Source organism: Coenobita brevimanus, chromosome 56 (assembly GCF_032717465.1).
Source record: "Coenobita brevimanus isolate Jiangsu-jjx chromosome 56, ASM3271746v2, whole genome shotgun sequence".
In the NCBI taxonomy this organism is placed as follows: Eukaryota; Metazoa; Arthropoda; class Malacostraca; order Decapoda; family Coenobitidae; genus Coenobita; species Coenobita brevimanus.
Window position 1 is genome coordinate 4,160,192 of NC_137009.1, and position 12,476 is coordinate 4,172,667.

The 12,476-nt window shown below is 41.2% G+C and overlaps 1 pseudogene across 1 annotated transcript in view; it reads right to left on the reverse strand.

Moving 5' to 3' along the window:
• The window catches only part of LOC145401760 (UDP-glycosyltransferase UGT5-like), a 150,093-nt pseudogene extending 137,873 nt beyond the window's left edge, over positions 1-12,220 (reverse strand). The window contains exon 1 of the transcript XR_013897662.1: positions 12,139-12,220. The product of XR_013897662.1 is annotated as a UDP-glycosyltransferase UGT5-like (transcript). The remainder of the gene's footprint in view (positions 1-12,138) is intronic.
• Between the last annotated feature and the right edge of the window lie 256 nt (positions 12,221-12,476).

Sequence of the window (12,476 nt, forward strand, 5' to 3'; positions counted from 1 at the left end):
ATACAAGAGCTCAACACTTAAATAAACAATAATATATCAGAGCAGCAAACATAAATTGGAATAATTATCTCCAAGCACTTGATCACACAACAAATACGAGTAAACTCTACAAAACACTAAACAGCATCACACTCTCCAACAGATACATTACACAGTCACATGCTGCCATCACAACAACAGACACCATACCCTTAAACAAACAACAAGTACACACTCTCATCAATCACTATTCATACGTCAGTCATTTACTGTACACCCACATCGCGACGACCGACATGTCATCTGATGCAAGAGACAGCTTCCCACAGACCCAGACTACGCACCCTTCAGTTACAACCAGACGAAGCACATCATTAGCAACCTTAAGCACTCATTTTCCTGTGGACCAGACAACATAAGCAACATACACCTTAAACATTTTTTTTTTAAGAGGCAACGAATAGAACAGGGAAAAACAAAGGATGTAAAAAAAAAAGTCCATGTGCCTAAAGGCATCCTTCATTCATAAAATATTTATAACTACTGGATTTAATTAAAGTGGATTAAATGTTTGTGGGAAGCAACTCCCAGGAAGTGAATTCCAGAGAGTAGTTGTTCTGGGGATAAACGAATTTTGATAAGCAGAGGGTCTGCATTGCGGAGGAGAGAGTGTGAGTTTATGGGCACTCCCAGCTGTCCAAGTATTTCGGGAGATAATGTGAAGGAGAGGCACAGTTGAAGCCAGTTCGTCAGAGCACTTCTATCTATCTAATGCCAGACGCCTTAATCCCGTTTGGGGTGGCCACAAACAAATCGCCTCCAAATCGCCCTGTCCCCCGCCATTTAACTACCCCATTCCGAACCCACACCCCCCTCTCTCATATACCTCTCCACCCCATCCCTCCATCTCATCCTCGGCCTCCCCCTCCCTCTTCCCTCCTCCACTTCACTTACATCCACTCTCCTCGTCAGTCTTTCACCCTCCATCCTCTCCACATGGCCAAACCACCTCAGCGTATTCCTCCTAACGCTTTCTATTACATCCACATCCACACCACAACGCTACTTTATATCCTCATTTGTCAGCCTGTCTCTCCATGTGACTCTACAGGCTCCTCTTAAATAACTCATTTCCACTGCTCTCACTCTTGACTTGTGTCCTTCCAGCAACGTCCAAGCTTCACTTCCATACGTTTGAGTTGGTATCAAAATACTGTCATGTACTGTAGTAACTTTTTCACTTCCATGCTCACTTCCCTGCTTCTTATCACTGCTTTCAAGGAACCAGCAACCTTTCTTCCCTGCTGTACTCTTTCAAGCACTTCACCCTCCAATCCTCCATCCTTACTCATCACACTACCCAAGTACTTAAACGTACTCACATTTTCCAATTCCTCACCATCCAAACTCGCTGTACATTCACTGACTTCACCTCTCTCAAAGACCATCACTTTACACTTCCCTACATTCACCTTTAGATTCCGTTTCTTACACACTTTCCCAAACTCATCCACCAAGCCTTGCAGCTCCCCTTCGTCTTCACTCAACAACACAGCATCATCTGCAAACAACAGTACAGGGAGTTTCCAAACACTACCCTCTCTCACCAAGGTCACTCCAACATCCACTACCCTACCTTGTACCTCTTTTATTACCCCATCCATGTACAGATTGAACAACCATGGAGACATGACACATCCCTGTTTCAACCCAACCTTCAAAGAGAAAAATTCACTCAGTTCACCATCCACACGCACTGCAGCCTTAGCACCATCATACATACTCTTCACAGCATTCAACAACTTCCCATCTACTCCATATATTCTTAATACTTTCCACAATCCTTGTCTATCCACCCTGTCATATGCTTTCTCCAAATCCATGAAAGCCGCATACAACTTCTTTCCCTTCTCTAGAAACTTTTCCACTAAAGATCTAAGAATGAATATCTGATCTACATAACCTCTTCCCTTCCTAAAGCCTCCCTGTTCTTCTCCAACTAATTCCTCTCTTCTTTCTCTAACTCTGTCAATAAGTATCCTACCATACACTTTTCCTATTATACTAAGAAGACAGATGCCCCTATGATTACCACACTTCTTTTTCCCCTTTTCCCTTGTACAAGGGAATAATTATACCTGATTTCCAATCCTCCAGGACTCTGCCTTCCTCCCAGGCCAATCTGCACATCTTCCACATCCATTCTACTACTATCTCTCCCCCATGCTTCAGCATTTCACCACACACTCCATCAATTCCTGGGGCTTTCCCCAATTTAACTTTCTTCATTGCTTCCACAACTTCTATCCCACTGATTTCTTCCTGTCTTCTCACCTCCCTCCTCCTCCCAGCCATTCCCCAGCCACTTATACTCGCATTACTTCCATCCTCTATGTTCAACAATTCCTTAAAGTGTTCTCTCCATCTGCTCACTTTTTCTCCTTTCTCCACTAGTAATCTACCATTTTTATCTTTCACTCCCCTGCTAACTTCATTTCCACCCTGTCTTACTCTTTTCACCTCTTTCCAGAACATTTTCTTAAGGTCCCTACACTTTACACTCAAGTTCCTTCCAAATTCCTCATCTGCTCTCTTCTTACTCTCTCTTACTATTCTTTTCACCTCTCTCTTTCTTTCTACATATAACTCTCTCTTCCGCCTCTCAACTTCTTCCACGCCCGTATTTCTGATCCATTCATTGTATGTTTTCTTCTTTTGTGCCACAGCCTGTTTCACCTCTTCATTCCACCATTCTGTTCCTTGCACACCCCTCCGTCTTCTCTTCATCCCACACACCACATCACATGCTGCACATATTTCTTCTGTAAATATCCTGCACACACCTTCCACGTCCCCCATCTGCTCCAATTAATATTTGCCCAATCGTTCCTCCACTTCTCTCTTATACTCTGCCATTTTCTCATCCTCTTGTAACCTTTCCACTCTCCTTTTGCACTTATGATAAATATATCGGTAAAATAATGCTAAAGAAGCAACATCTCTATATACTGATAATGGAGGAAGGTCTTGCGTTATGGCAGGATTATTGATTAATTCAATGGCTATATTTTGAATTTTATCCAACTGCCTCAATGTAACCGCTCCACATCCACTCCACAGTGGCGAACAGTAATTGATCTGAGAACGCACATGACTTTTGTATACTGTGGCCAACTGCTCGTCAGTGAAGAATTCACGATCTCTGTACTAGTCCCAATTTTTAAAGCATTTTTAGCAAATGATTTAACATAAGCAGTCCAACTTAGGTTGGTGTTTAGTGTGACACCTAGTGTCCATAGTGGATATGGGATTATTGACATCATTTAAAATTATGTGGGAGTCTGAGGGATTCTTTCTGCTGGAGCAATTGATGTTTTAGTTTTCTGAGCATTAAATGAAACCAGGTTTGTTTGTCCCCATCGATTAATTTGAGAAAGGTCCTGGTTCAGAGAAATTGCTGTGATTATTTAGGAATTTATAATATCAGATTGTGTAAAGGAGGTACTAGATGTGAAAGAACCATGAAGTGTCGAGTCATCAGCATAAGAGTGTATTGGGTTGTGAGTGACAGATAAGAGGTCATTTATATGAATGAGAAAGAGCGTTGGGGCCAAAACTGATTCCTGAGGTACGCCAGCATTTATGGAATGAAACTGGGAATAAATTCCATCTACCATGACCCGCATTTTTCTATTATGAAGCTAAGAAGAAATTAGACAAATCAGTAATGCAAGGCCATAGTGTGACGTCTTAGACCATATGATCTGGTGCCACAGTCTGTCAAGTGCTTTTGATATGTCAAGTGCTATTGTGTGTGTTTCACCATGTTGGTCTATTGTTTTGTTATTCCGATGGGTAAGAAGGCAAAGAATGTCTACAGTTGAACGTTCTTTTCTAAATCCGTACTGCCGACCATTGATTAATTTATTGATTTCTAGGTGTATGACTATGTTTATTAGTGTCTCAAAAACTTTACCGAGAACGGAAGTTATATTGATTGGTCTATAGTTTGATGGATCAGAAGTGGCTCCGTTTTAGGAACAGGATGGATATTTGCTTCTTTCCAAGAGGCTGGAAAACTTGAGGTACAGATGCATAATCCGAAAAATTTTGCCAATACAGGAGCCAACACAGGGGAGCAGTTATTAAGTACTATTGAAGGAATTTCCTTTGGACTAGTAGCTTTGTCTTCCGAGAGATTCTGTAATACAGCTTGTACGTATCTTTTGTGAATTTTGAGGAGAATCAAAATCAAGTACAGAATTATTGCAATTTTCTGTATTTAAGGTTGAGTTTGCTGAAAAAAATATCTACTAGAATATTGGGTTGTCCACGTGGGTCACTCACTAGATTTCCATTGGGAGACTGTAACCGTGGAATGGAAGAGGTGGTAGTGAAGTTAGATTTGAATGAATTAAGGGTAGGCCAGAATATTTTGTTTTCATTTGGGTTGTTTAGTACTTTGTTAGCTTGTCAATGAAGAAAGTTTGATTTAGAAAGACTGATAATAGTTTTGGCATGGTTTCTGCGATTTCTATAATAGCTAAAGGCTTCTTAATTTTGGTCCTTGTATAAGTGTTATAGGCAATTGTTTTATCTTCTGTTACTCTAGCACAATTGTGGTCAAACCATTTAGGTGAATTACATCTTCTTGTGTAACTATGATGAGGAATGAATGTTTCCATGCTGACTTTAATGAAATCCAGTATGTGGCCTAATGTGCAGTTTGGAACCTGAGAGAAAAAGGAGGTCCAATGAACATTCATGAAAAAATTTTTGAGACTCTCCCAGTCTGCCCTGTCATAGTGCCACTGAGTCACCATGACAGGTTCAGAGCAGGAGGGCGTGTTAGATGTTGAACTGGTGGCTTGTATCAGACAATGATCCGAGGATCCGAGGGGGGACTTTACTTCGACATTATAATTATCTGAATTGGTTGTTAGAAACAAGGTCAATAGGTGGGGGGATATTGTTCGGGGTTGTCTGGTACTCAGTAGGTTGACTAACTAACTGGATGAGATTAAATGAGTCTGCATATAGCTCACATTCAAGACCAGAGTCATCACTTCTGGCTGAATAAGTGAGCCATTCAGCATTATGGACATTAAAATGACCCAGGATAGTAATTTCTGATGCAGTATTAACCCTCTCCCACTATTTCAACGCCACCTGCGTCCAACCACTTCCAAGTGCTGGAGTGACAGTCTCTCACCAGCCCAGACCTCACGTTCCCCACACTCCTCACTTAGCGATTCGTGCGGTATCAGAAACTGATTTCAATCATTTCATTCCCCTGCCCTTATTAAAACTGTATTGTTTTGAAACTAGTTTATGTTGTAAGTTAATGAATGATCTTCCTAATGAACGAAAAAATCTAAAAAATAAAAAGCAATTACAATATCGAATCATTCACTTATTTTATTCAATGTTCATTTACTCACAAACATAAAAAACATTTCGGCAATGATTATAGAATATTGTAGAGCATTTATCTGCGATCCATTTCGGAAAAAAATGACACTTCTAGCTGCAATAGAAATTTTTTTTATGGCATACGGAATGACAGTAGTCGTTCATCACGCCTGGCCGCTCTGAGTGAACTGTTTCCTATCATTTCATTCTTACCTGCCCAGACCTCACGCTGCCCACATTCCTCACTCAGTGATTTGTACGGCATCGAAAAATGATTACAATCATTTAATTCCCCTACCCTAATTTTTTACTGTCTTGTTATGAAACTGATACATGTTACAAATGAATAAATGATCTTCCTTATGAATGAAAAATATTAAAAGATACAAAACACCATACTTAATAGTTCAGTAATGTATTCATTTACTCCGTGACATATATACACTACTTGCACACTGTATTTTTTTTTTTTTAACAACAGTTTGTTGTAAAAAAAAAAAAAAATAGTGTGTGAGTACTGTATATATGTCAGTGAGTACATTACTGAACGATAAAGTATGGTGTTTTATATCTTTTATTTATTTACTTTTTCATTCATTAGGAAGATCATTTATTCATTTGTAACATGTATCAGTTTCATAACAATAAAGTTATAAATTAGGGCAGGGAAATGAAATGATTGTAATCATTTTTCGATGCCGCACAAATCACTGAGTGAGGCATGCGGGGAGCGTGAGGTCTGAGAGGGCGAGAGTGAAATGATACGAAACATTTCACTCAGTGGCCAGACATGATGAGCGACTATTGTTATTCCATATGCCCTAAAAAAAATTTCTATTATAGCTAGAAGTGTCATTTTTTAACGAAATGGATCACAGATAAATGCTCTACAATATTCTATAACCATCGCCAACATGTCTCTAAATGAGCATTGAATAAATAAGTGAATGCCACAATATGGTAATTCCTTCTTTGTTTTTTTTTCGTTCATTAGGAAGATTAAACAACAAATTGCTGTGAAAAAAAAAAAACAGCAAATTATATGGTTGGACTCAACCTATGTCGAAAGACTGTGAGCGCTTGATTTCACTTGGACGAGTCCTGAGTCAAAAGAGTGCAAGCGGTTGGATTTCACTTGGACGAATCCTGCGTCGAAAGAGTGTGAGCGGTTGGATTCTACACCGGGCCCCCGTGTATGAAAGGGTTAATGCTGAGGACACTTAGTTGTGAAGACGGAGAGTCAAATAAACTCAGCTCTGGAGGGGCATTAGGGGAACGATAAACACAATAGAAATACTTAATTTTGCCAAAGAATTTAATTTGTATGTGGAATAGTTGAAATGAGGACCTTTAAAATCAGTAATCTCCCCCGGGGCAATTTCTGATTTACCAAGGCAACATACGCCTCCTTTGGATCCGAAATTTTAAATCAAGATATAACCTGGAAAATTAAATCCAGCTAAATCAGAGGTGGAGCTTCCTTGAGTCTCTGTCAAAAATAGGAGATCCGCAGATTCAAACTGGAGGTGATTGTGAAAAAAGTTGATGTTGGAGTGAAGTCCCCTAACACTGCAGAAGAAAATGTTACTGCACTGACAAGCAGTTTGGGGCACTGCAACACTGAAGGTGGCACAGTCACTTGATGATGACCATGAGTGCCCTATGCAGACGACCCAGACCTGCTGGTGGCGGTCATCTGAGAAACCACCGCACTAATTCCCAGTATAGCAGCAGCCATGGTTCTTTTTACGGGAGGGTAGGGGATAAGGGATGTGTTGTGGAATGTGTATGATATGACAAGATTGTTTTATGGGGAGAGGATAGCTGGTTTGAGGCAATGTGATGTAACGTGGATGTGTGTGTTGCATAAGGAGGGTAGTCTGATGTCCTCCGATGTGTGAGGCAGAAAGATGTGTAATCAACTGCCAAGTCCTAGAGAGAAAATGAAATCCAGGTTATTCCTTGAGTGTCTATTGCACCTACATGTTGTACCACAAGCATCCAAACACTCACAAACATGTCAAACTACAGCTACTCACACAACAAAATACTCGACATCTGGAAGCATGATACTATCATCATTACACCCCAACCCAACAAAGACTCCACGTTACCTTTCTAACACCGCCCCATCACACTCCTCTGCACCTGCTGCAAAGTCACTGAACAACTGGTATTGCAATTACCAACACCCCATACCCCCGTAGTCCCATCACAATATGATTGCAGACTGCCACGCTTCACAAACACTCTTCTTACAGACCTTACACTAAGAGTTATTGATGGCATCAATTCAGCTAAGCCACCACACTGAACACAGCATAGCTTTTGATGCAATCCCCTGCCACAGCATCACAAACTCCATTTTAGGAGATTTCAATGTTCACCACCATCTTTGGCTCTCCTCTCCTTCCACTGATCCACCTGGTGAACAAGCCTACGTTTTTCTAACCTTAATGACCTAGAGCAGCTTGTACAGTACCCTACCCGTATCCCTGACTGCCTTGGAGAGAGCTCCAGCATACTTGACCTCTATCTTACAACTAATCCTTCTGCTTACCCTGTTAATCTTTCCTCTCCGTTGGGCTCCTCTGATCACAACCTTATTACCTTTACCTGTTCTATCTCTCCAGTGTGGCCTGTGGACCCTCCACAGAAATGTCGATTGTGGCACTTTGGAACTGCTGAATGGGAGGCCCTCAGGTAGTACTTCTTTGATTTTCCCAAGAATGATAATTGCTTCCATGGCCGGAAGCCATCTGAATGTGCCTTGGACATTACATAGGTTATTCTCTCCGGCATGGAAGCATACATTCCTTTCTCATATCCTTTGACTAATGCAAGAAAGCCTTGGTTTAATCTCGCATGTTCTAATGCTGTCCACAACAAGGAGAGGGCCTATAAAATATACCAGAGCCAACCCACCCCTAAATAACATCTTTTGTTTATTTTTCTGCCCAAAATCGTGCAAAGTCTGTTCTTCCCTCTGCTAAAAATAGTTTCATTCTTTCTAAATACTCTCAACTCTCCTAATCGAATTCTTCCTGCTCCTTCTGGCACCTTGCCAAAAACCGTTCTAACAACTTCACCTCATCATCCTTCCCTCCTTTTTCAACTTTGATGGCTCAGTAGCTATTTTTTCTACTGATAAAGCAAATCTCTTCGCTCAGACTTTCTCCTCCAATTCCACCTTAGACGATTTCGGTGTTGTTCCTCCATCACTTCCTCCCTCTGACTTCCTCATGGCTGACATTAAAATTTTTTCAGCTGATGTATTTTCTGCCATCACTGGCCTCAATACTAACAAGGCATACGGGCCTGATGGGGTCCCTCCTGTTGTCCTCAAGAGCTGTGCTTCTGTGCTTACACCCTGCCTAGGTAAACTCTTTTGCCTTTGTCTGTCAACTTGTACCTTTCCTTCTTGCTGGAAGTTTGCTCTCATTCAGCCAGTACCAAAGAAGGGTGACCATTCCCAACCTTCTAACTATCGCCCAATTGCTTTAACATCCTGTGTCTCAAAAGTTTTCGAGTCAGTTCTTAATAGAAAATTTTTAAAGCATCTTTCCTATCACAACCTTCTTTCTAATCGGCATTTTGGGTTCTGTCAGGGAAGCTCCACTGGCGATATTCTCACCTACCTTTCATACTCCTGGTCATCCTCATTTCGGGACTTTGGCGAAAGTTTTGCCATTGAACTTGGCATCTAAAAGGCTTTCGATCGAGTCTGGCATAAATCTTTGATTTCCAAACTGCCTTCTTGTGGTTTCTATCCTATCTGTGCCTTCATCTATAGCTTCCTTTCTGGTCATTCTATAGCTGCTGTTGTAGATGGCCATCATTCTTCTCCTAGATTTATCAACATTGGTGTTCCTCAAGGTTCTGACCTATCTCCAGCTCTCTTCCTTTTATTTATCTATGACCTCCTGAGCTGTACATCTAACCCTATCCACTCATATGCTGATGATTCCACCCTTTACCTTTCCATTCGGTTCCCGGAACGTTCATCTCAGTAGTTACTTCAGAAAACAAGGGATGAGGCTATGGCACACATAATGTCTCACTTGGCTCGTATCTCTGACTGGGGTACAAATAATTTTGTTTTTAATGCATCAAAGACTCAGTTCTCACACCTAGCAACCTGACAAAATCATCCACAGGAGTACACACTAATGTTAAATAATATCCAGTTCAGTCCTGCATCATCCTTGAACATGTATGGGGTTTCATTCACTCGGGACTTATCTTGGAAAGATCATATTATACCTCTTGTAAAATCTGCTTCCAAGAGATTAAGTGTGCTAAGCCGACTCCATATCTTTACCCCTGCGCAGTTGTTGACTTTATACACGGATTTTATTCGCCCCAGTGTAGAGTACAGTTCTCATGTGTGGGAAGGCTCCCCACATACAGCTCTTCTCAATAGGGTGGAGTCAAAGGTTTTTCGTCTCTTTAACTCTCCTCCTCTTACTGGCTCCCTTCAACCTCTGTCTCTTTCCCGCACTGTTCCATCTTTATCTCTTTTATATCGCTACTTCAATGGTCACTGCTCTTCTGAACTGTCTGCTTGCATCATTCCACCTCTACAACGGGCGCTCAGCACCCGTCTAGCAACAAACTCTCATCCCTTTTCTGTCCAGCATTCTAATGCAAGAGTTATCCGTTACTGCCAGTCCTTCATTTATGCAAGAAGTCAACAGGTTCCCACTGTCTGTATTTCCTACTTCCTATGATCTCCAGTCTTTCAAACACAGTGTGTCTATGCATCTCAAAATGAACGGATCCTGAATTTGGCTCTCCTTTGTATTTTTTTTTTTTTTAGGATCGGTTTGCAGGCTCCTGGCCTTTGGCTCCTCCTTTCCTGCATTAAAAAAATATATTCAACACAAACGTAGACAATAACACAAAACGATGGGTGGCAAACTATTTAGCAGGCAGATGTGCACATGTAACATTTGCTGGCCAGTCACTGAACATCAGAAACTTCACAAACGGCGTCCCTCAAGGATCTGTTATGTCCCCTACACTCTCTATTCATGTGCGACATACCTACACCACAAACGCAACAAATACATATAGCTTATTGTGCAGACGACATAACACTAACATATACACACCAAAACGCAAATACAGCCGCACACATCCTCCAACGTTACCTTAACGCACGTCACGAATTTTTCACAATAGACAGACTCAAAATAGCCCCAACAATATCAGCAGAGACTCTTCTCGCAAACTGGACGACAGAATGTAGTCACATTCCACAGCTCACCATAGACAACACCCCTCTACCACACACACACACACACACACACACACACACACACACACACAACCCTTGGTGTAACATACATCAATTTAGAATTAAACAACACATCAAAAACATTAAACATTAATTAACACCAAGACTCAGTGCTCTAAGGTCACTTGCCCATACAGCATTCGGACACAAGGAAAGCACCACCAGTGCATAAAAACAATATATACGTTCAGTGATGAACTATGCAAGTCCTGCTTAGGCTTCAAACATGGCTGAAATACACTACAACACCCTACAGACCATTCAGAACAAGGCCCTAAAATTAATCACAGGCAGCACAGCTACTACACCTACAGACCAACTACACCAAGAAACCAAAGTCCTCAAAGTCAAAGATCATCTAGACATGATAGGCACACAAATTCTTGCTGCAGCCTCCACAAACCCACACCATCCACTACACTACATGCCAGCACATCCACACACACCAAAGAACATTAAAACAACACACAGTACACGATATTTTACACAATTACTGTCATCTCTACCCCCTCATCCACCTCAAAAGCTTCCAGAAGCATATCCATGCTCAAATCACTCGCCGTTCCATTCAGTCACTCAAAGACAACACAGCTGCATGCACGACCTCCTGATATCCACCCTTCTGAATCCCACCTCCCTCGTGAGGACAGGGTCCACCTGGCCAGGCTGAGATTTTGGCATCATCCAGCCCTCTTGACTTATCAGAAGAGGCTGGATGACTCTGTTGCTGATGCCTGTCCAGGATGCAACACAGCACCCCATATTATTAAGCACATTATGGAAGACTACATTGCAGACAATCGCCTGCACCAGCACAACATACTCTCCTTGATAGCTCTTTGGGAAATCCCCAACGGCAGTTGCGTTCCTTAAGGACTCAGGGCTGTTCGGCCAGACCGCCCATGGAACAACAACTACTACTACTACTAGTTTATGTTTATGGCGTGTTTTTGATTATACGTGAGTTTTTATTACATGTTATGTTGACATAAAAATAATATTAATAAGGTAAAAGAGATAAGTAATGCCCAGTATGGAAAAAAAAAAAAAAACTGTGGAAGAAGTGGTAAACAGCTTCTCAAGCTGACGAGAATGCGAACCTTACTGTCGCTGATGTGACGGTCGTGAAAGCTTGGCAGTGCTTTACAGATAATAATGAAGTTGTTAACTTCTTCAATCCCATGACGTATTTTCTAAAATACCATTTCCATGTGACTCTGAGAGGCTGATGGGGAAATGCCTGATTCTGATGGGGCTAATGAAGACTACCTCTAAGTCTTCTAATCTAAAAATTCTCTGAATATAAAAGGAATACTCTTAAATTCCAAAAGACGTTATTTGGTTTTTAAGAGAATAAAGGAGTAAACAATGTCTGAGTTTGCAAAGAGTGAAAGTGCAGAAAAAGATATTATTGTAAGCTAGAAATAACGTTAAGAACAGGAACTTACTGTGACACTACGTAGGCTACACACGATCACTGCTTGCTGTGATATCCAAGGCTACCCTGCTGTCCTCACAGCGCACCATCACACACACTACTGTGGTAACCAGAGTTGCCGTAAATCATCACGGGATTTGACGTCATTTTTCCACACGTTCTCGTTTAGTGGCCAAGATGATAGAAAACGTGATGTTGGTACAGCTCAAATGATTCATGTTAGATATGATTATTGTAGGAAAAGTTATAAATAACGAATTAAATTATATCCTGCTTGATATGCACGGAAGTTAAATGGTTAATGTGCCAAAATGTATCTTCAGTACGGCCTGAAAAGTAAGAACACAG